Source organism: Ambystoma mexicanum, unplaced genomic scaffold (genome assembly GCF_040938575.1).
Source record: "Ambystoma mexicanum isolate Mex_15411 unplaced genomic scaffold, UKY_AmexF1_1 Mex_scaf34, whole genome shotgun sequence".
NCBI classification, from domain to species: Eukaryota; Metazoa; Chordata; class Amphibia; order Caudata; family Ambystomatidae; genus Ambystoma; species Ambystoma mexicanum.
Genome location: NW_027182449.1, coordinates 256,014 through 275,290, shown reverse-complemented (window position 1 = coordinate 275,290; position 19,277 = coordinate 256,014). Strand labels below are relative to the sequence as shown.

The 19,277-nt window shown below is 54.0% G+C and overlaps 3 non-coding genes and 1 pseudogene across 3 annotated transcripts; all 4 read right to left on the bottom strand.

The window, feature by feature from the left end:
• Positions 1 to 7,663: 7,663 nt before the first annotated feature.
• LOC138558691 (5S ribosomal RNA) lies at positions 7,664 to 7,782 on the bottom strand. Its single transcript, XR_011298811.1, has one exon. It is a non-coding gene; the product is annotated as a 5S ribosomal RNA (ribosomal RNA).
• Positions 7,783 to 10,576: 2,794 nt separating this feature from the next.
• LOC138558680 (5S ribosomal RNA) lies at positions 10,577 to 10,695 on the bottom strand. The gene has a single exon (XR_011298800.1). It is a non-coding gene; the product is annotated as a 5S ribosomal RNA (ribosomal RNA).
• A 2,794-nt stretch (positions 10,696 to 13,489) lies between these two features.
• LOC138559071 (5S ribosomal RNA) lies at positions 13,490 to 13,598 on the bottom strand (annotated as a pseudogene).
• A 4,099-nt stretch (positions 13,599 to 17,697) lies between these two features.
• LOC138559002 (5S ribosomal RNA) lies at positions 17,698 to 17,816 on the bottom strand. The gene has a single exon (XR_011299120.1). It is a non-coding gene; the product is annotated as a 5S ribosomal RNA (ribosomal RNA).
• Between the last annotated feature and the right edge of the window lie 1,461 nt (positions 17,817 to 19,277).

Here is a 19,277-nt window from a genome sequence, read left to right as displayed (position 1 = left end):
TTTTTTTTTTTTTTTTTTTTTTTTTTTTTTTTTTTATTTTTTTAGGGCAATTAAAGTCATGACGCGGGCTTAGAACTTGCATGTAAGGGGGGTGTCTGGAATGATGGAGAGGGGGACAGGAGACCTCCCATCCTCACAGCACTCCTGGAGTGGGTGCTTTCAGACTTAAAGGAGAGAGTTAATTGCCTGTAACATTGAAGCTGCACTAGAACAGTCTTATTAGAATGCGTAAAGAAGTTGGATGCCCCCACACCAATAAGTGTGCCCCTCCCCCACCATCGCTGAAGTTAGCGCCTCAAATGTAGTCTTGAGGTTGTGGAGAGCTGTGGGTTGCAAGGCCCTTCAGAAGACCATAGTCTGTGCAAACATATACTTGAAAAGAGCATCACATTACATGCAAATAATGACTAGAATTGGGTTCATATTCAATTGCTAGCAGAGCTGACTGGTATAAAAACATTGCAAAATTATGCAGAGGATTGTGCTGAGGCGCAGAGATGACTGCTATGTCAGCGACTATGTGACAGACAGCTGGAGCAAAGGTTTCCTGGGAATTCTTACTATAGTCTATCAACCCATAGGGCAACTCTCTACAGTTGTGGGCTCTGCTGTAACTTACTATTATAATGTACAGGATTCATAAAGTGCAAACCCATCTGCGAACCAAAGAATAGCGCCCCCTAGAGGACACACCCGCGGGTTACACTGACGGCGGGAGACGTTCAGAAGTAGTTCAGAGAGGCTGGTAGGGTGCCGCGAGTTCTCCCCTTTGTTCTAGCAGCTCCCGCCTTGTCCTAATCACCATCCACCCACGCCGGATCTGGTAAGTATTGGGGGGTAGGCGAACGGGTCTGCTCGCCGACCGCCGCGTCAGCTTGAGCGGGCCCTATTTAGGGAGGAAGGAATAGATTTCGCCGTCACGTTTTACTTAGTTAATATGCATTGCAAGCAATGTTTTTCCATGTCTTCACTTTATGCTCAGCAGATGGTCGCCGCGCCACACAACAGCTGATTATTTGTTTTTGGCATTAGAGCAGCCTCCAGTGGCTCAAGTGGTAAGTGCTTGGTCTTGGAGCGCCGAGGACCCCAGTTCCAATCCCCCGTCTGCTATCTCCAGGGACTTTTTTTTTTTTTTTATATAATTATTCCTCGTGGCCGTTGGTAACACGTAGTCCTGAACGGCGCATTTGGCTTCTGCACGGGGGGGTATTCTCAGCTGACCACCCTCCTTTACTCCCCTCGCACATTGATACGCCCCCCCATCCCTGTTGCATGGCACCCCTCTAGTATCCCGTCATGTTTCGTTTTAGTAACCTCGTGGCCGGTGTTGGCGTATTTGAGGGCTGTGTGGCGAGTGGGAGTAATTGAGTCATTGGTTGTTCTGAGCGGTTGGGGGGCTGTTTTAGAATGGACCATTCTATGTGGAAGGGGGTGTGTTACCAGCTGGGCCTGGCGGAGACTCTGCAGCCTCCTGGGAGGCAGAGGGGCTGCCGGGGGTTGTAGTCTTGAAAGGCGAACTCTGGGAATTGTAGGTCCGTCTTCACCACGCGTTCGACGGGAGGGGACAGGTACTGTGTGAACCCACCCCTCTCGTCCCCACCTCTATCTAGGACCCCATGCAGAGTGAGAAGTGCGCCGAATTACCTGCCTCGAGCATCGATGAGGCCATGGCGCTCCCTGACGCACAGAAAGCCTTCGCGATGGCCCCAATGTAAACAGACAAGCCGTACAACGGGCTTAAAACAAAACATTACTTTGTGGCACCCGAGGCACAGTGGCCATCATATAAACCAAAATTTTCGGCGCGCCATACGAAAAGGCGCATGCCCACGAGACTCCGCACCTTGCAATCGAACCCCGGTCTCCCGCATTACCAGTCCAAGCCCTTAACGCTTGCGCCACTGGCGGCTGCGCTAAACAAACGTAAAATTCACTCTAAATAAAGCAGCTTTCGTTAAAGCTGCTTTATTTAGTTTTTCCATGCTGTAAACATATCACGCCATAACAATGCCGTCGTGGTAACAGCCCATTTCTTGAACAAACGAGGCACGGGGCCCTGATCGTCACGGCGGCCCCAATTAAAACGAAAAACACACCATCGCTTTTAAAATTGCTTCGTCGACACCCGAGGCACGGCGGCCCCGGTACCAGTTAACCACAAAGTCAGGGTGCCCAACGTGAACCCACGAACCCCCCGCCCACCCAAGCCAGCCAAGCCAGCCAAGCCAGCAGATTTGCTGCCCGCGCCACCGCGATCGGTACCGCCGCACTCGGCGGCCCCAAAGCACACAAGTAACACGGCAGACAGCCCCAGTTCTGCTCCTCCCCACCACACAATCCACAAGGTGGTCGGGAGCAGAAGATTCGGCACTTGTTGTAGTGCAGGCTGCTTCCACTGCACAACCCCTTTTTGAAGCCTGCATACAGCCACTGCTGATGCTGACGTACAATTAAAAGAAAAGGAGATTGATCCCGTAAAATATTGTATTCCTCGGGTCCGCTCCAGCTGGCGCGGCGGCCAGCGAGCAGACCCTTCTCCCTCCCCCCCCCATACTTACCAAATCCACCGTCTTATAATCCTCCCTGGGCGGGATTCGGACGGTGCCCTCGCTCACTACCCAACAGTACCTGCGCACTAGCGTTGAGGCCACCGCACAATCCCCATCCGAACTTCTGCGTTATGAGGGCCTGCGCCACACCACCCCGAGAACTCTTTCCCCCCACTATCGCCCCCCATGAACCCGTCCACACGAGACCCGCACAACCGGCCCGACGTTCGAGCGCTTACCTGCAATCCACCATGTGGCGACAAACGATCTCCGGGCAGCAACTTTCGCCAGCGACTCCCGAACTCCTCACTCTTCCACTGGAACCGCGAACTCCTCGCTCCTCCACCCGAACCGCGGGAAACCCAGACACCAAACAGCCGCTCGAACACAGAGAATAGAGCGAGCTAACGAAGAACGCAGCTCCGGCAAGACGGCCTGAAAGATCCAGTTGACACCACTTCCCTACCAGCAGTCCTAACAATGTCTATATATGCCCGCAATTTATGAACATATGCCCCAAGACGTTTGGACCCACTTCCCTCCTAGCAGTCCTATACATGTCTTCACCTATCCACGTGTGCCCATGCTAAGGCGAGGCGTTGGGCACAAGTCAATTTAACCAACACAATCCATAGTCTGGCCGCCCACTTCCAGGCAGGAATTGGCCCCAATCGAGGACGCATCTGTGTATTTGCGAACATCAAGCCCCAGCGCCTTTCCGGGTGAATTCAACGCACAAACCAAAGTTGCGGGATACTCTGCACCGAAGAACTTCAAATCTCCCTAATGGTGTGCCCCCTTGCAAACTGGGGACTCCTTCCTAACCCATGTTGAGGATGGATACCCTCAGTGACTAGCCCCAACCTGAAACCCAGCGGAATACCACCAACGCCAACTTGAACCCGCTCTCTCACTGACCTCCCTTCAAAAACTTGTACTAGCCCACCACTGCCCCCCCACACAGAATTTTTTTTTTTTTTTTTTTTTTTTTTTTCCCTCCCTTTTCTTACTCCCCTTTATTTCTCATGCTCTCCACCCTCCTTCCCACGCGTTGACCCTCTTCCCTGCAATCCCCCCTCCTTCCCCCGCCGCCCTTCCTGCGCACGCTGCCACTGGGACTGGGCTCCACAAGGCACCCACCCCTCCCAGGGAGGCCCGCGAAAAACCCACGACATGCACAACAGCACAATGCAGAGCGTCGTCCCTCGCCACCACAATGGCTCTCCCCCCCCGACAAGGCCGTGTCCGAGCGCGAGGGAGAAGTCCCCGCGGGCCCAGAGGTTAAGATTCAGTCTAAACCTTCCAGCCATCACCTTTGTTTTTGCTTCTAAACCCAGTTTCACTGGAAATTGGGCCTTCCGTCATAATAAACCAAGATGGCTGCGTAATTGATTGGAATAATGGCTTAACATAATTTTCTTCTGCAGAAGTAGGTGCTTTTCTAATCTCATAGGAATGAGTAGCGCCAACATCTTTAGACTCTTAATTCTTTGTGAAGATAGAGTGCTAATTAAACAGAAGAAATAATTAAAATGCAATGACTAGCTAACCAAGCCGACAATGACCAGATACTTGCATGGGGAATCAATAACGTGATGTGGTAGCACTATTTAATAACAAGGAGTCTGGTTCCCCCGGTGACTTCTCGTTTAATGAAATCCATAACGCACAGGAATGCTGTCATCGTTTCAGGAGGGTACGAATACGGTACGGTACATAAGGTACATACGAATCAGACCGGGGCAACCCAAACCGCGCACACCCCCAAGGGCCGACATCGCCAAAACAACCTCTCCACCCTCCGAACCACCGCGCGCCACCCCCGCGAGGCACACGGAGGACGGCGGCCCCAGGGCCACCCAAACACATCCCGCGGCAGCCACCCCCAAACACACTGCATCCCGCTCGCTGCCAGAAACACGGACCAAGGCAGAGACCGTGAAAAAACACTGAGAAGGCGGCTTAAACAGGAAGGCAAGATGGCCGTCTTCCATAGGGGCATGGGGTAGTGAGTGAAAGCCAGTAGAGGCAATGAGGGAAGGGACTGGGATACGGCACACACAGTGAACCGGTTGGATCGTGGTAGAAGCAAAGTCGGTTTTTAAAAGGCTGAAAAGCACAACTAAATGTTAACAGATCCAGGAGCTGCTGCGGCTGCAGACGGGATGGGGTAGCGAGGCTGGCGGACCCAGCGGATAAGAGGTCGCGCCAGACCTAGTCACCGCGGGCTGCCATGAACAATAAGGAGTGAGGTTAGAGAGAGGGGGTTAGTAGATGGAGTAACTCTCTAAGCAGTAGTCGCACAACCTGCGTCAGCGCGTAACTCATCGGCTCCGAGGTGATAATGTGTTCGCGCCCCAGCAAACGAGGAGCCCCCATGCCCCCCACTCGCTACCCCGCCAGTGCGGCATGTGGCAGACTTGCGTGATCTCGCCTGTCCCCGGGAATATTCAGGCGCGAACGAAAGCTGCAGACGCTTAAAACAACGGTATTGATTCTCCAAACAAAACTGCGCGAGTCACCCCTGTGGGGCACACGGAGGACGGCGGCCCTATGGCAAATCAAACACATACTGCGGCCGCGGAGACTCCTTGAAATATGCATTCCCAAACATATTACATACATATCATACATGAAATTACGGGGCGCACAGTGAGTCCATAGATCCCCATAGTCATTATTGATATTAATTATCCGTTAGAAGAACGTGTTCTTTCTGGCACGGGGCGGGCTAGGAAGGGGGCACACGGGCACTTGCCAACCACACTGGCTGGACTCTGATACATATTACATCTTAGCATTTTCCCAATCCTATCACGTTATGTAGCATGCCCAAAGCACATATTTCGCAGCGATCGCGTAAACATAGTTCTGATTTTTACAAAACTAGCCACCCCTGTGGTGCACACGGACGACGTTCAGAGGCCCACGCCCCGCGATATCATCGGCTCCCTAAGCGGAGCTGCACCCCTTCGAATGGATGCTCCTACCCCCCCCCCATCCGCCCGCGGCCCCTGTCGACCTCGACTCCCCCGTTTCCCCCCGACCCAATGAACATGTATCCCCCCTTGCCTACCTCCAGCGTTTGTATCTGGAACCGACCGCTGCAACACAGGAACTCCTCGACACGTCCGCTGCTTCCTATCCCGACGAGATTCGACGACGCTGTCCACCACCTTCGACGGCCCAAAAAAAAAAAAGAACGCAGCTCCGGCAAGACGGGAAACCGAGGGAGGATGTGTGAATGCTCACACCAGCACGGGCTTTTATGCCCGGCTTCTCCCCGGTTTCCCGCCCTGCCCCGAAGCTTTCGCGCCCTGCCAGGGGGGGGCGGGCCCCTTTCCGTCATCATCCGCCCCCCCGGCGCATTTCCCTTACGTGTGTGGGGGGAGGGGAAGGGCGGCCTGTACCGCCCCCACTAAGGGGCGGCGCTCGCCATGCCTGCTTCGCCGGCGCGTTCGCCCGCCGGACTCTCTACCCCACTGCTGCCCCAAGTTGGTTTGGCAAAAGTTTGCAAAGAAGCTGCCCGTGAATTTACCTCAAGCCACACTAGCACTCACCCAGGCGTCAGTTCCTTACAAAAATAGAAAGCACCTCTAAAAAAAGAAGAAATAAACACACACACAATTTTCCTGCTGCGGTCTCCTCGACTCTTTGGAAGGCAGAGGGCGATGTTGGTTGAGGCCTTACCTTCTCAGGCTGGCGGCCTACAAGTCCAGGAAAGAAGCAGGCCCAGTAACAGCAACTGAGGCCCCCAGCCCAGCCACGCCTAGGCAGGCATCAGCGGAAGGCTGACTCTCTACCCCAGTGCTGCCCCAAGTTGTTTTGGCAAAAGTTTGCAAAGAAGCTGCCCGTAAATTTACCTCAAGCCACACTAGCACTCACCCAGGCGTCGGTTCCTTACAAAAATAGAAAGCATCTCTAAAAAAGAAGAAATAAACACACACACAATTTTCCTGCTGGGGACTCCTCGACTCTTTGGAAGGCAGAGGGCGATGTTGGTTGAGGCCCTTACTTTCTCCGGCTGGTGGCCTACAAGTCCAGGAAAGAAGCAGGCCCAGTAACAGCAGCTGAGGCCCCCAGCCCAGCCACGCCTAGGCAGGCATCAGCAGAAGGCTGACTCTCTACCCCACTGCTGCCCCAAGTTGGTTTGGCAAAAGTTTGCAAAGAAGCTGCCCGTGAATTTACCTCAAGCCACACTAGCACTCATCCAGGCGTCAGTTCCTTGCAAAAATAGAAAGCACCTCTAAAAAAAGAAGAAATAAACACACACACAATTTTCCTGCTGCGGTCTCCTCGACTCCTTAGAAGGCGGAGGGCAACCTTCGCCGCTGGTGGCCTTCACATGCAGGAAAGAAGCACACCCAGGAACAGCAGCTGAGGCTCCCAGCCCAGGCAGGCTTCAGCTGAAGGCCGACTTGGGAAGCACTGAGGCCAGACCCTGGGCTCCTGGGTCCCTCGGCTGAAGGCTCGAGGCCAGACCCCTTGGCTCCTGTGTCCCTTGGCTGAAGGCTCGACCAGTGCTCGACCAGGCTCGATCAGGCGAGATATTAGGTAGCATGGGGCCCAGCTGGGACTTCTAGGAAGCTTAGGGTGACGGCCGCTTCTGCCCCATCATCCAGAGGCCTGGCTATGGAGAGGCATGATGTGGCCTCCCTCCCTTCCTGCCTCTTGTAGGCACTTCTCCCCCGTGAGCACTTCCCGCTCCAAGTGTCCCCTTGTCTCCCAGGGTGCACTCTTCCTCTAGAGCCCACATATGCAGATGAGGCCCATCCACTTGCCTCCCCTAGCTGTAGGGGGCCTTGCGCGTCCACTGGAGAGAAAACGGGGAGACGCTGGAGGTGCTTTGCCAGGGACACGAGTGGCCCTTTCTGGCTGCATCCACCCACCCGAGGCGGCGAGCTGCTGCCCTGGCTTCAGTCTCCTGCTGCTCCAAGTTAGTTTGGCGACAACGTGTCCGCCTCTGACGGGGCTCTGCATTGGAGCGAGGGCTGCTGTCTGCCCCTGTGCCTTTTTCACGCGCCGTGTTTGTTAAAATTAAAAGCGGAATGGAGGAAAAATGTAGTTCAAGACGGGGAAGACGAACGCCGCCTATCGGGCACAGAGTAGCAAAATGCCTACAGCACCTGGTATTCCCAGGCGGTCTCCCATCCAAGTACTAACCAGGCCCGACCCTGCTTAGCTTCCGAGATCGGACGAGATCGGGCGCATTCAGGGTGGTATGGCCGTAGGCGAAGAGTGCGCCGATTCCGAGCCTCTTGTGCTGTGTCGGCTCCTCCGACGTCCACTGCCCTCTTGCAAGGCTGAACGCTGTCCTCTGCAGTGTGCTTCTGCCCTTCTTTTTGCCTCAAGCTCAGGAGCCACAGCTGCCAGCTTGGAAAAGCAACGAGCGGCTCCATGCACCCACTTTTGAAATACCCACTTGCCTACTCATGTTTGCAAAGAAAGTGTCTGTAAATTCAGGCCAAGCCACACTTGCACTCACTCACCCAAGCATCCGTTCCTTACAAAACTTTAAAAAAAAACTCGGAAAGAAAGATGGAAATAAACACACACACAATTTTCCTGCTGGGGTCTCCTCGACTCTTTGGAAGGCAGAGGGCGATGTTGGTTGAGGCCTTACCTTCTCGGGCTGGCGGCCTACAAGTCCAGGAAAGAAGCAGGCCCAGTAACAGCAGCTGAGGCCCCCAGCCCAGCCCAGCCCAGGCAGGCATCAGCTTAAGGCTGACTCTCTACCCCACTGCTGCCCCAAATTGGTTTGGCAAAAGTTTGCAAAGAAGATGCCTGTAAATTTAACTCACGCCACACTAGCACTCACCCAGGCGTCGGTTCCTTACAAAAATAGAAAGCACCTCTAAAAAAGAAGAAATAAACACACACACAATTTTCCTGCTGGGGTCTCCTCGACTCTTTGAAAGGCAGAGGGCGATGTTGGTTGAGGCCCTTACCTTCTCCGGCTGGTGGCCTACAAGTCCAGGAAAGAAGCATGCCCAGTAACAGCAGCTGAGGCCCCCAGACCAGCCCAGCCCAGCCCAGGCAGCCATCAGCTGAAGGCTGACTCTCTACCCCAGTGCTGGTCCAAGTTGGTTTGGCAAAAGTTTGCAAAGAAGATGCCTGTAAATGTAACTCACGCCACACTAGCACTCACCCAGGCGTCGGTTCCTTACAAAAATAGAAAGCACCTCTAAAAAAAGAAGAAATAAACACACACACAATTTTCCTGCTGCGGTCTCCTCGACTCTTTGGAAGGCAGAGGGCGATGTTGGTTGAAGCCCTTACCTTCTCTGGCTGGCGGCCTACAAGACCAGGAAAGAAGCAGGCCCAGTAACAGCAGCTGAGGCCCCCAGCCCAGCCACGCCTAGGCAGGCATCAGCGGAAGGCTGACTCTCTACCCCAGTGCTGCTCCAAGTTGGTTTGGCAAAAGTTTGCAAAGAAGCTGCCCGTAAATTCACCTCAAGCCACACTAGCACTCACCCAGTCGTCAGTTCCTTACAAAAATAGAAAGAATCTCTAAAAAAGAAGAAATAAACACACACACAATTTTCCTGCTTCTATTCCCTCGACTCTTTGGAAGGCAGAGGGCGATGTTGGTTGAGGCCTTACCTTCTCGGGCTGGCGGCCTACAAGTCCAGGAAAGAAGCAGGCCCAGTAACAGCAGCTGAGGCCCCCAGCCCAGCCCAGCCCAGGCAGCCATCAGCTGAAGGCTGACTCTCTACCCCAGTGCTGGTCCAAGTTGGTTTGGCAAAATTTTGCAAAGAAGATGCCTGTAAATGTAACTCACGCCACACTAGCACTCACCCAGGCGTCGGTTCCTTACAAAAATAGAAAGCACCTCTAAAAAAAGAAGAAATAAACACACACACAATTTTCCTGCTGCGGTCTCCTCGACTCTTTGGAAGGCAGAGGGCGATGTTGGTTGAAGCCCTTACCTTCTCTGGCTGGCGGCCTACAAGACCAGGAAAGAAGCAGGCCCAGTAACAGCAGCTGAGGCCCCCAGCCCAGCCACGCCTAGGCAGGCATCAGCGGAAGGCTGACTCTCTACCCCAGTGCTGCTCCAAGTTGGTTTGGCAAAAGTTTGCAAAGAAGCTGCCCGTAAATTCACCTCAAGCCACACTAGCACTCACCCAGGCGTCAGTTCCTTACAAAAATAGAAAGAATCTCTAAAAAAGAAGAAATAAACACACACACAATTTTCCTGCTTCTATCCCCTCGACTCCTTGGAAGGCGGAGGGCAACCTTCGCCGCTGGTGGCCTTCACATGCAGGAAAGAAGCACACCCAGGAACAGCAGCTGAGGCTCCCAGCCCAGGCAGGCTTCAGCTGAAGGCCGACTTGGGAAGCACTGAGGCCAGACCCTGGGCTCCTGGGTCCCTCGGTTGAAGGCTCGAGGCCAGACCCCTTGGCTCCTGTGTCCCTTGGCTGAAGGCTCGACCAGTGCTCGACCAGGCTCGATCAGGCGAGATATTAGGTAGCATGGGGCCCAGCTGGGACTTCTAGGAAGCTTAGGGTGACGGCCGCTTCTGCCCCATCATCCAGAGGCCTGGCTATGGAGAGGCATGATGTGGCCTCCCTCCCTTCCTGCCTCTTGTAGGCACTTCTCCCCCGTGAGCACTTCCCGCTCCAAGTGTCCCCTTGTCTCCCAGGGTGCACTCTTCCTCTAGAGCCCACATATGCAGATGAGGCCCATCCACTTGCCTCCCCTAGCTGTAGGGGGCCTTGCGCGTCCACTGGAGAGAAAACGGGGAGACGCTGGAGGTGCTTTGCCAGGGACACGAGTGGCCCTTTCTGGCTGCATCCACCCACCCGAGGCGGCGAGCTGCTGCCCTGGCTTCAGTCTCCTGCTGCTCCAAGTTAGTTTGGCGACAACGTGTCCGCCTCTGACGGGGCTCTGCATTGGAGCGAGGGCTGCTGTCTGCCCCTGTGCCTTTTTCACGCGCCGTGTTTGTTAAAATTAAAAGCGGAATGGAGGAAAAATGTAGTTCAAGACGGGGAAGACGAACGCCGCCTATCGGGCACAGAGTAGCAAAATGCCTACAGCACCTGGTATTCCCAGGCGGTCTCCCATCCAAGTACTAACCAGGCCCGACCCTGCTTAGCTTCCGAGATCGGACGAGATCGGGCGCATTCAGGGTGGTATGGCCGTAGGCGAAGAGTGCGCCGATTCCGAGCCTCTTGTGCTGTGTCGGCTCCTCCGACGTCCACTGCCCTCTTGCAAGGCTGAACGCTGTCCTCTGCAGTGTGCTTCTGCCCTTCTTTTTGCCTCAAGCTCAGGAGCCACAGCTGCCAGCTTGGAAAAGCAACGAGCGGCTCCATGCACCCACTTTTGAAATACCCACTTGCCTACTCATGTTTGCAAAGAAAGTGTCTGTAAATTCAGGCCAAGCCACACTTGCACTCACTCACCCAAGCATCCGTTCCTTACAAAACTTTAAAAAAAAACTCGGAAAGAAAGATGGAAATAAACACACACACAATTTTCCTGCTGGGGTCTCCTCGACTCTTTGGAAGGCAGAGGGCGATGTTGGTTGAGGCCTTACCTTCTCGGGCTGGCGGCCTACAAGTCCAGGAAAGAAGCAGGCCCAGTAACAGCAGCTGAGGCCCCCAGCCCAGCCCAGCCCAGGCAGGCATCAGCTTAAGGCTGACTCTCTACCCCACTGCTGCCCCAAATTGGTTTGGCAAAAGTTTGCAAAGAAGATGCCTGTAAATTTAACTCACGCCACACTAGCACTCACCCAGGCGTCGGTTCCTTACAAAAATAGAAAGCACCTCTAAAAAAGAAGAAATAAACACACACACAATTTTCCTGCTGGGGTCTCCTCGACTCTTTGAAAGGCAGAGGGCGATGTTGGTTGAGGCCCTTACCTTCTCCGGCTGGTGGCCTACAAGTCCAGGAAAGAAGCATGCCCAGTAACAGCAGCTGAGGCCCCCAGACCAGCCCAGCCCAGCCCAGGCAGCCATCAGCTGAAGGCTGACTCTCTACCCCAGTGCTGGTCCAAGTTGGTTTGGCAAAAGTTTGCAAAGAAGATGCCTGTAAATGTAACTCACGCCACACTAGCACTCACCCAGGCGTCGGTTCCTTACAAAAATAGAAAGCACCTCTAAAAAAAGAAGAAATAAACACACACACAATTTTCCTGCTGCGGTCTCCTCGACTCTTTGGAAGGCAGAGGGCGATGTTGGTTGAAGCCCTTACCTTCTCTGGCTGGCGGCCTACAAGACCAGGAAAGAAGCAGGCCCAGTAACAGCAGCTGAGGCCCCCAGCCCAGCCACGCCTAGGCAGGCATCAGCGGAAGGCTGACTCTCTACCCCAGTGCTGCTCCAAGTTGGTTTGGCAAAAGTTTGCAAAGAAGCTGCCCGTAAATTCACCTCAAGCCACACTAGCACTCACCCAGTCGTCAGTTCCTTACAAAAATAGAAAGAATCTCTAAAAAAGAAGAAATAAACACACACACAATTTTCCTGCTTCTATTCCCTCGACTCTTTGGAAGGCAGAGGGCGATGTTGGTTGAGGCCTTACCTTCTCGGGCTGGCGGCCAACAAGTCCAGGAAAGAAGCAGGCCCAGTAACAGCAGCTGAGGCCCCCAGCCCAGCCCAGCCCAGGCAGCCATCAGCTGAAGGCTGACTCTCTACCCCAGTGCTGGTCCAAGTTGGTTTGGCAAAATTTTGCAAAGAAGATGCCTGTAAATGTAACTCACGCCACACTAGCACTCACCCAGGCGTCGGTTCCTTACAAAAATAGAAAGCACCTCTAAAAAAAGAAGAAATAAACACACACACAATTTTCCTGCTGCGGTCTCCTCGACTCTTTGGAAGGCAGAGGGCGATGTTGGTTGAAGCCCTTACCTTCTCTGGCTGGCGGCCTACAAGACCAGGAAAGAAGCAGGCCCAGTAACAGCAGCTGAGGCCCCCAGCCCAGCCACGCCTAGGCAGGCATCAGCGGAAGGCTGACTCTCTACCCCAGTGCTGCTCCAAGTTGGTTTGGCAAAAGTTTGCAAAGAAGCTGCCCGTAAATTCACCTCAAGCCACACTAGCACTCACCCAGGCGTCAGTTCCTTACAAAAATAGAAAGAATCTCTAAAAAAGAAGAAGTAAACACACACACAATTTTCCTGCTTCTATCCCCTCGACTCCTTGGAAGGCGGAGGGCAACCTTCGCCGCTGGTGGCCTTCACATGCAGGAAAGAAGCACACCCAGGAACAGCAGCTGAGGCTCCCAGCCCAGGCAGGCTTCAGCTGAAGGCCGACTTGGGAAGCACTGAGGCCAGACCCTGGGCTCCTGGGTCCCTCGGTTGAAGGCTCGAGGCCAGACCCCTTGGCTCCTGTGTCCCTTGGCTGAAGGCTCGACCAGTGCTCGACCAGGCTCGATCAGGCGAGATATTAGGTAGCATGGGGCCCAGCTGGGACTTCTAGGAAGCTTAGGGTGACGGCCGCTTCTGCCCCATCATCCAGAGGCCTGGCTATGGAGAGGCATGATGTGGCCTCCCTCCCTTCCTGCCTCTTGTAGGCACTTCTCCCCCGTGAGCACTTCCCGCTCCAAGTGTCCCCTTGTCTCCCAGGGTGCACTCTTCCTCTAGAGCCCACATATGCAGATGAGGCCCATCCACTTGCCTCCCCTAGCTGTAGGGGGCCTTGCGCGTCCACTGGAGAGAAAACGGGGAGACGCTGGAGGTGCTTTGCCAGGGACACGAGTGGCCCTTTCTGGCTGCATCCACCCACCCGAGGCGGCGAGCTGCTGCCCTGGCTTCAGTCTCCTGCTGCTCCAAGTTAGTTTGGCGACAACGTGTCCGCCTCTGACGGGGCTCTGCATTGGAGCGAGGGCTGCTGTCTGCCCCTGTGCCTTTTTCACGCGCCGTGTTTGTTAAAATTAAAAGCGGAATGGAGGAAAAATGTAGTTCAAGACGGGGAAGACGAACGCCGCCTATCGGGCACAGAGTAGCAAAATGCCTACAGCACCTGGTATTCCCAGGCGGTCTCCCATCCAAGTACTAACCAGGCCCGACCCTGCTTAGCTTCCGAGATCGGACGCATTCAGGGTGGTATGGCCGTAGGCGAAGAGTGCGCCGATTCCGAGCCTCTTGTGCTGTGTCGGCTCCTCCGACGTCCACTGCCCTCTTGCAAGGCTGAACGCTGTCCTCTGCAGTGTGCTTCTGCCCTTCTTTTTGCCTCAAGCTCAGGAGCCACAGCTGCCAGCTTGGAAAAGCAACGAGCGGCTCCATGCACCCACTTTTGAAATACCCACTTGCCTACTCATGTTTGCAAAGAAAGTGTCTGTAAATTCAGGCCAAGCCACACTTGCACTCACTCACCCAAGCATCCGTTCCTTACAAAACTTTAAAAAAAAACTCGGAAAGAAAGATGGAAATAAACACACACACAATTTTCCTGCTGGGGTCTCCTCGACTCTTTGGAAGGCAGAGGGCGATGTTGGTTGAGGCCTTACCTTCTCGGGCTGGCGGCCTACAAGTCCAGGAAAGAAGCAGGCCCAGTAACAGCAGCTGAGGCCCCCAGCCCAGCCCAGCCCAGGCAGGCATCAGCTTAAGGCTGACTCTCTACCCCACTGCTGCCCCAAATTGGTTTGGCAAAAGTTTGCAAAGAAGATGCCTGTAAATTTAACTCACGCCACACTAGCACTCACCCAGGCGTCGGTTCCTTACAAAAATAGAAAGCACCTCTAAAAAAGAAGAAATAAACACACACACAATTTTCCTGCTGGGGTCTCCTCGACTCTTTGAAAGGCAGAGGGCGATGTTGGTTGAGGCCCTTACCTTCTCCGGCTGGTGGCCTACAAGTCCAGGAAAGAAGCATGCCCAGTAACAGCAGCTGAGGCCCCCAGACCAGCCCAGCCCAGCCCAGGCAGCCATCAGCTGAAGGCTGACTCTCTACCCCAGTGCTGGTCCAAGTTGGTTTGGCAAAAGTTTGCAAAGAAGATGCCTGTAAATGTAACTCACGCCACACTAGCACTCACCCAGGCGTCGGTTCCTTACAAAAATAGAAAGCACCTCTAAAAAAAGAAGAAATAAACACACACACAATTTTCCTGCTGCGGTCTCCTCGACTCTTTGGAAGGCAGAGGGCGATGTTGGTTGAAGCCCTTACCTTCTCTGGCTGGCGGCCTACAAGACCAGGAAAGAAGCAGGCCCAGTAACAGCAGCTGAGGCCCCCAGCCCAGCCACGCCTAGGCAGGCATCAGCGGAAGGCTGACTCTCTACCCCAGTGCTGCTCCAAGTTGGTTTGGCAAAAGTTTGCAAAGAAGCTGCCCGTAAATTCACCTCAAGCCACACTAGCACTCACCCAGTCGTCAGTTCCTTACAAAAATAGAAAGAATCTCTAAAAAAGAAGAAATAAACACACACACAATTTTCCTGCTTCTATTCCCTCGACTCTTTGGAAGGCAGAGGGCGATGTTGGTTGAGGCCTTACCTTCTCGGGCTGGCGGCCTACAAGTCCAGGAAAGAAGCAGGCCCAGTAACAGCAGCTGAGGCCCCCAGCCCAGCCCAGCCCAGGCAGCCATCAGCTGAAGGCTGACTCTCTACCCCAGTGCTGGTCCAAGTTGGTTTGGCAAAATTTTGCAAAGAAGATGCCTGTAAATGTAACTCACGCCACACTAGCACTCACCCAGGCGTCGGTTCCTTACAAAAATAGAAAGCACCTCTAAAAAAAGAAGAAATAAACACACACACAATTTTCCTGCTGCGGTCTCCTCGACTCTTTGGAAGGCAGAGGGCGATGTTGGTTGAAGCCCTTACCTTCTCTGGCTGGCGGCCTACAAGACCAGGAAAGAAGCAGGCCCAGTAACAGCAGCTGAGGCCCCCAGCCCAGCCACGCCTAGGCAGGCATCAGCGGAAGGCTGACTCTCTACCCCAGTGCTGCTCCAAGTTGGTTTGGCAAAAGTTTGCAAAGAAGCTGCCCGTAAATTCACCTCAAGCCACACTAGCACTCACCCAGTCGTCAGTTCCTTACAAAAATAGAAAGAATCTCTAAAAAAGAAGAAATAAACACACACACAATTTTCCTGCTTCTATCCCCTCGACTCTTTGGAAGGCAGAGGGCGATGTTGGTTGAGGCCTTACCTTCTCGGGCTGGCGGCCTACAAGTCCAGGAAAGAAGCAGGCCCAGTAACAGCAGCTGAGGCCCCCAGCCCAGCCCAGCCCAGGCAGGCATCAGCTTAAGGCTGACTCTCTACCCCACTGCTGCCCCAAATTGGTTTGGCAAAAGTTTGCAAAGAAGATGCCTGTAAATTTAACTCACGCCACACTAGCACTCACCCAGGCGTCGGTTCCTTACAAAAATAGAAAGCACCTCTAAAAAAGAAGAAATAAACACACACACAATTTTCCTGCTGGGGTCTCCTCGACTCTTTGAAAGGCAGAGGGCGATGTTGGTTGAGGCCCTTACCTTCTCCGGCTGGTGGCCTACAAGTCCAGGAAAGAAGCATGCCCAGTAACAGCAGCTGAGGCCCCCAGACCAGCCCAGCCCAGCCCAGGCAGCCATCAGCTGAAGGCTGACTCTCTACCCCAGTGCTGGTCCAAGTTGGTTTGGCAAAATTTTGCAAAGAAGATGCCTGTAAATGTAACTCACGCCACACTAGCACTCACCCAGGCGTCGGTTCCTTACAAAAATAGAAAGCACCTCTAAAAAAAGAAGAAATAAACACACACACAATTTTCCTGCTGCGGTCTCCTCGACTCTTTGGAAGGCAGAGGGCGATGTTGGTTGAAGCCCTTACCTTCTCTGGCTGGCGGCCTACAAGACCAGGAAAGAAGCAGGCCCAGTAACAGCAGCTGAGGCCCCCAGCCCAGCCACGCCTAGGCAGGCATCAGCTTAAGGCTGACTCTCTACCCCACTGCTGCCCCAAATTGGTTTGGCAAAAGTTTGCAAAGAAGATGCCTGTAAATTTAACTCACGCCACACTAGCACTCACCCAGGCGTCGGTTCCTTACAAAAATAGAAAGCACCTCTAAAAAAGAAGAAATAAACACACACACAATTTTCCTGCTGCGGTCTCCTCGACTCTTTGGAAGGCAGAGGGCGATGTTGGTTGAAGCCCTTACCTTCTCTGGCTGGCGGCCTACAAGACCAGGAAAGAAGCAGGCCCAGTAACAGCAGCTGAGGCCCCCAGCCCAGCCACGCCTAGGCAGGCATCAGCGGAAGGCTGACTCTCTACCCCAGTGCTGCTCCAAGTTGGTTTGGCAAAAGTTTGCAAAGAAGCTGCCCGTAAATTCACCTCAAGCCACACTAGCACTCACCCAGGCGTCAGTTCCTTCCAAAAATAGAAAGAATCTCTAAAAAAGAAGAAATAAACACACACACAATTTTCCTGCTTCTATCCCCTCGACTCCTTGGAAGGCGGAGGGCAACCTTCGCCGCTGGTGGCCTTCACATGCAGGAAAGAAGCACACCCAGGAACAGCAGCTGAGGCTCCCAGCCCAGGCAGGCTTCAGCTGAAGGCCGACTTGGGAAGCACTGAGGCCAGACCCTGGGCTCCTGGGTCCCTCGGTTGAAGGCTCGAGGCCAGACCCCTTGGCTCCTGTGTCCCTTGGCTGAAGGCTCGACCAGTGCTCGACCAGGCTCGATCAGGCGAGATATTAGGTAGCATGGGGCCCAGCTGGGACTTCTAGGAAGCTTAGGGTGACGGCCGCTTCTGCCCCATCATCCAGAGGCCTGGCTATGGAGAGGCATGATGTGGCCTCCCTCCCTTCCTGCCTCTTGTAGGCACTTCTCCCCCGTGAGCACTTCCCGCTCCAAGTGTCCCCTTGTCTCCCAGGGTGCACTCTTCCTCTAGAGCCCACATATGCAGATGAGGCCCATCCACTTGCCTCCCCTAGCTGTAGGGGGCCTTGCGCGTCCACTGGAGAGAAAACGGGGAGACGCTGGAGGTGCTTTGCCAGGGACACGAGTGGCCCTTTCTGGCTGCATCCACCCACCCGAGGCGGCGAGCTGCTGCCCTGGCTTCAGTCTCCTGCTGCTCCAAGTTAGTTTGGCGACAACGTGTCCGCCTCTGACGGGGCTCTGCATTGGAGCGAGGGCTGCTGTCTGCCCCTGTGCCTTTTTCACGCGCCGTGTTTGTTAAAATTAAAAGCGGAATGGAGGAAAAATGTAGTTCAAGACGGGGAAGACGAACGCCGCCTATCGGGCACAGAGTAGCAAAATGCCTACAGCACCTGGTATTCCCAGGCGGTCTCCCATCCAAGTACTAACCAGGCCCGACCCTGCTTAGCTTCCGAGATCGGACGAGATCGGGCGCATTCAGCGTGGTATGGCCGTAGGCGAGGAGTGCGCCGATTCCGAGCCTCTTGTGCTGTGTCGGCTCCTCCGACGTCCACTGCCCTCTTGCAAGGCTGAACGCTGTCCTCTGCAGTGTGCTTCTGCCCTTCTTTTTGCCTCAAGCTCAGGAGCCACAGCTGCCAGCTTGGAAAAGCAACGAGCGGCTCCATGCACCCACTTTTGAAATACCCACTTGCCTACTCATGTTTGCAAAGAAAGTGTCTGTAAATTCAGGCCAAGCCACACTTGCACTCACTCACCCAAGCATCCGTTCCTTACAAAACTTTAAAAAAAAACTCGGAAAGAAAGATGGAAATAAACACACACACAATTTTCCTGCTGGGGTCTCCTCGACTCTTTGGAAGGCAGAGGGCGATGTTGGTTGAGGCCTTACCTTCTCGGGCTGGCGGCCTACAAGTCCAGGAAAGAAGCAGGCCCAGTAACAGCAGCTGAGGCCCCCAGCCCAGCCCAGCCCAGGCAGGCATCAGCTTAAGGCTGACTCTCTACCCCACTGCTGCCCCAAATTGGTTTGGCAAAAGTTTGCAAAGAAGATGCCTGTAAATTTAACTCACGCCACACTAGCACTCACCCAGGCGTCGGTTCCTTACAAAAATAGAAAGCACCTCTAAAAAAGAAGAAATAAACACACACACAATTTTCCTGCTGGGGTCTCCTCGACTCTTTGAAAGGCAGAGGGCGATGTTGGTTGAGGCCCTTACCTTCTCCGGCTGGTGGCCTACAAGTCCAGGAAAGAAGCATGCCCAGTAACAGCAGCTGAGGCCCCCAGACCAGCCCAGCCCAGCCCAGGCAGCCATCAGCTGAAGGCTGACTCTCTACCCCAGTGCTGGTCCAAGTTGGTTTGGCAAAATTTTGCAAAGAAGATGCCTGTAAATGTAACTCACGCCACACTAGCACTCACCCAGGCGTCGGTTCCTTACAAAAATAGAAAGCACCTCTAAAAAAAGAAGAAATAAACACACACACAATTTTCCTGCTGCGGTCTCCTCGACTCTTTGGAAGGCAGAGGGCGATGTTGGTTGAAGCCCTTACCTTCTCTGGCTGGCGGCCTACAAGACCAGGAAAGAAGCAGGCCCAGTAACAGCAGCTGAGGCCCCCAGCCCAGCCACGCCTAGGCAGGCATCAGCTTAAGGCTGACTCTCTACCCCACTGCTGCCCCAAATTGGTTTGGCAAAAGTTTGCAAAGAAGATGCCTGTAAATTTAACTCACGCCACACTAGCACTCACCCAGGCGTCGGTTCCTTACAAAAATAGAAAGCACCTCTAAAAAAGAAGAAATAAACACACACACAATTTTCCTGCTGCGGTCTCCTCGACTCTTTGGAAGGCAGAGGGCGATGTTGGTTGAAGCCCTTACCTTCTCTGGCTGGCGGCCTACAAGACCAGGAAAGAAGCAGGCCCAGTAACAGCAGCTGAGGCCCCCAGCCCAGCCACGCCTAGGCAGGCA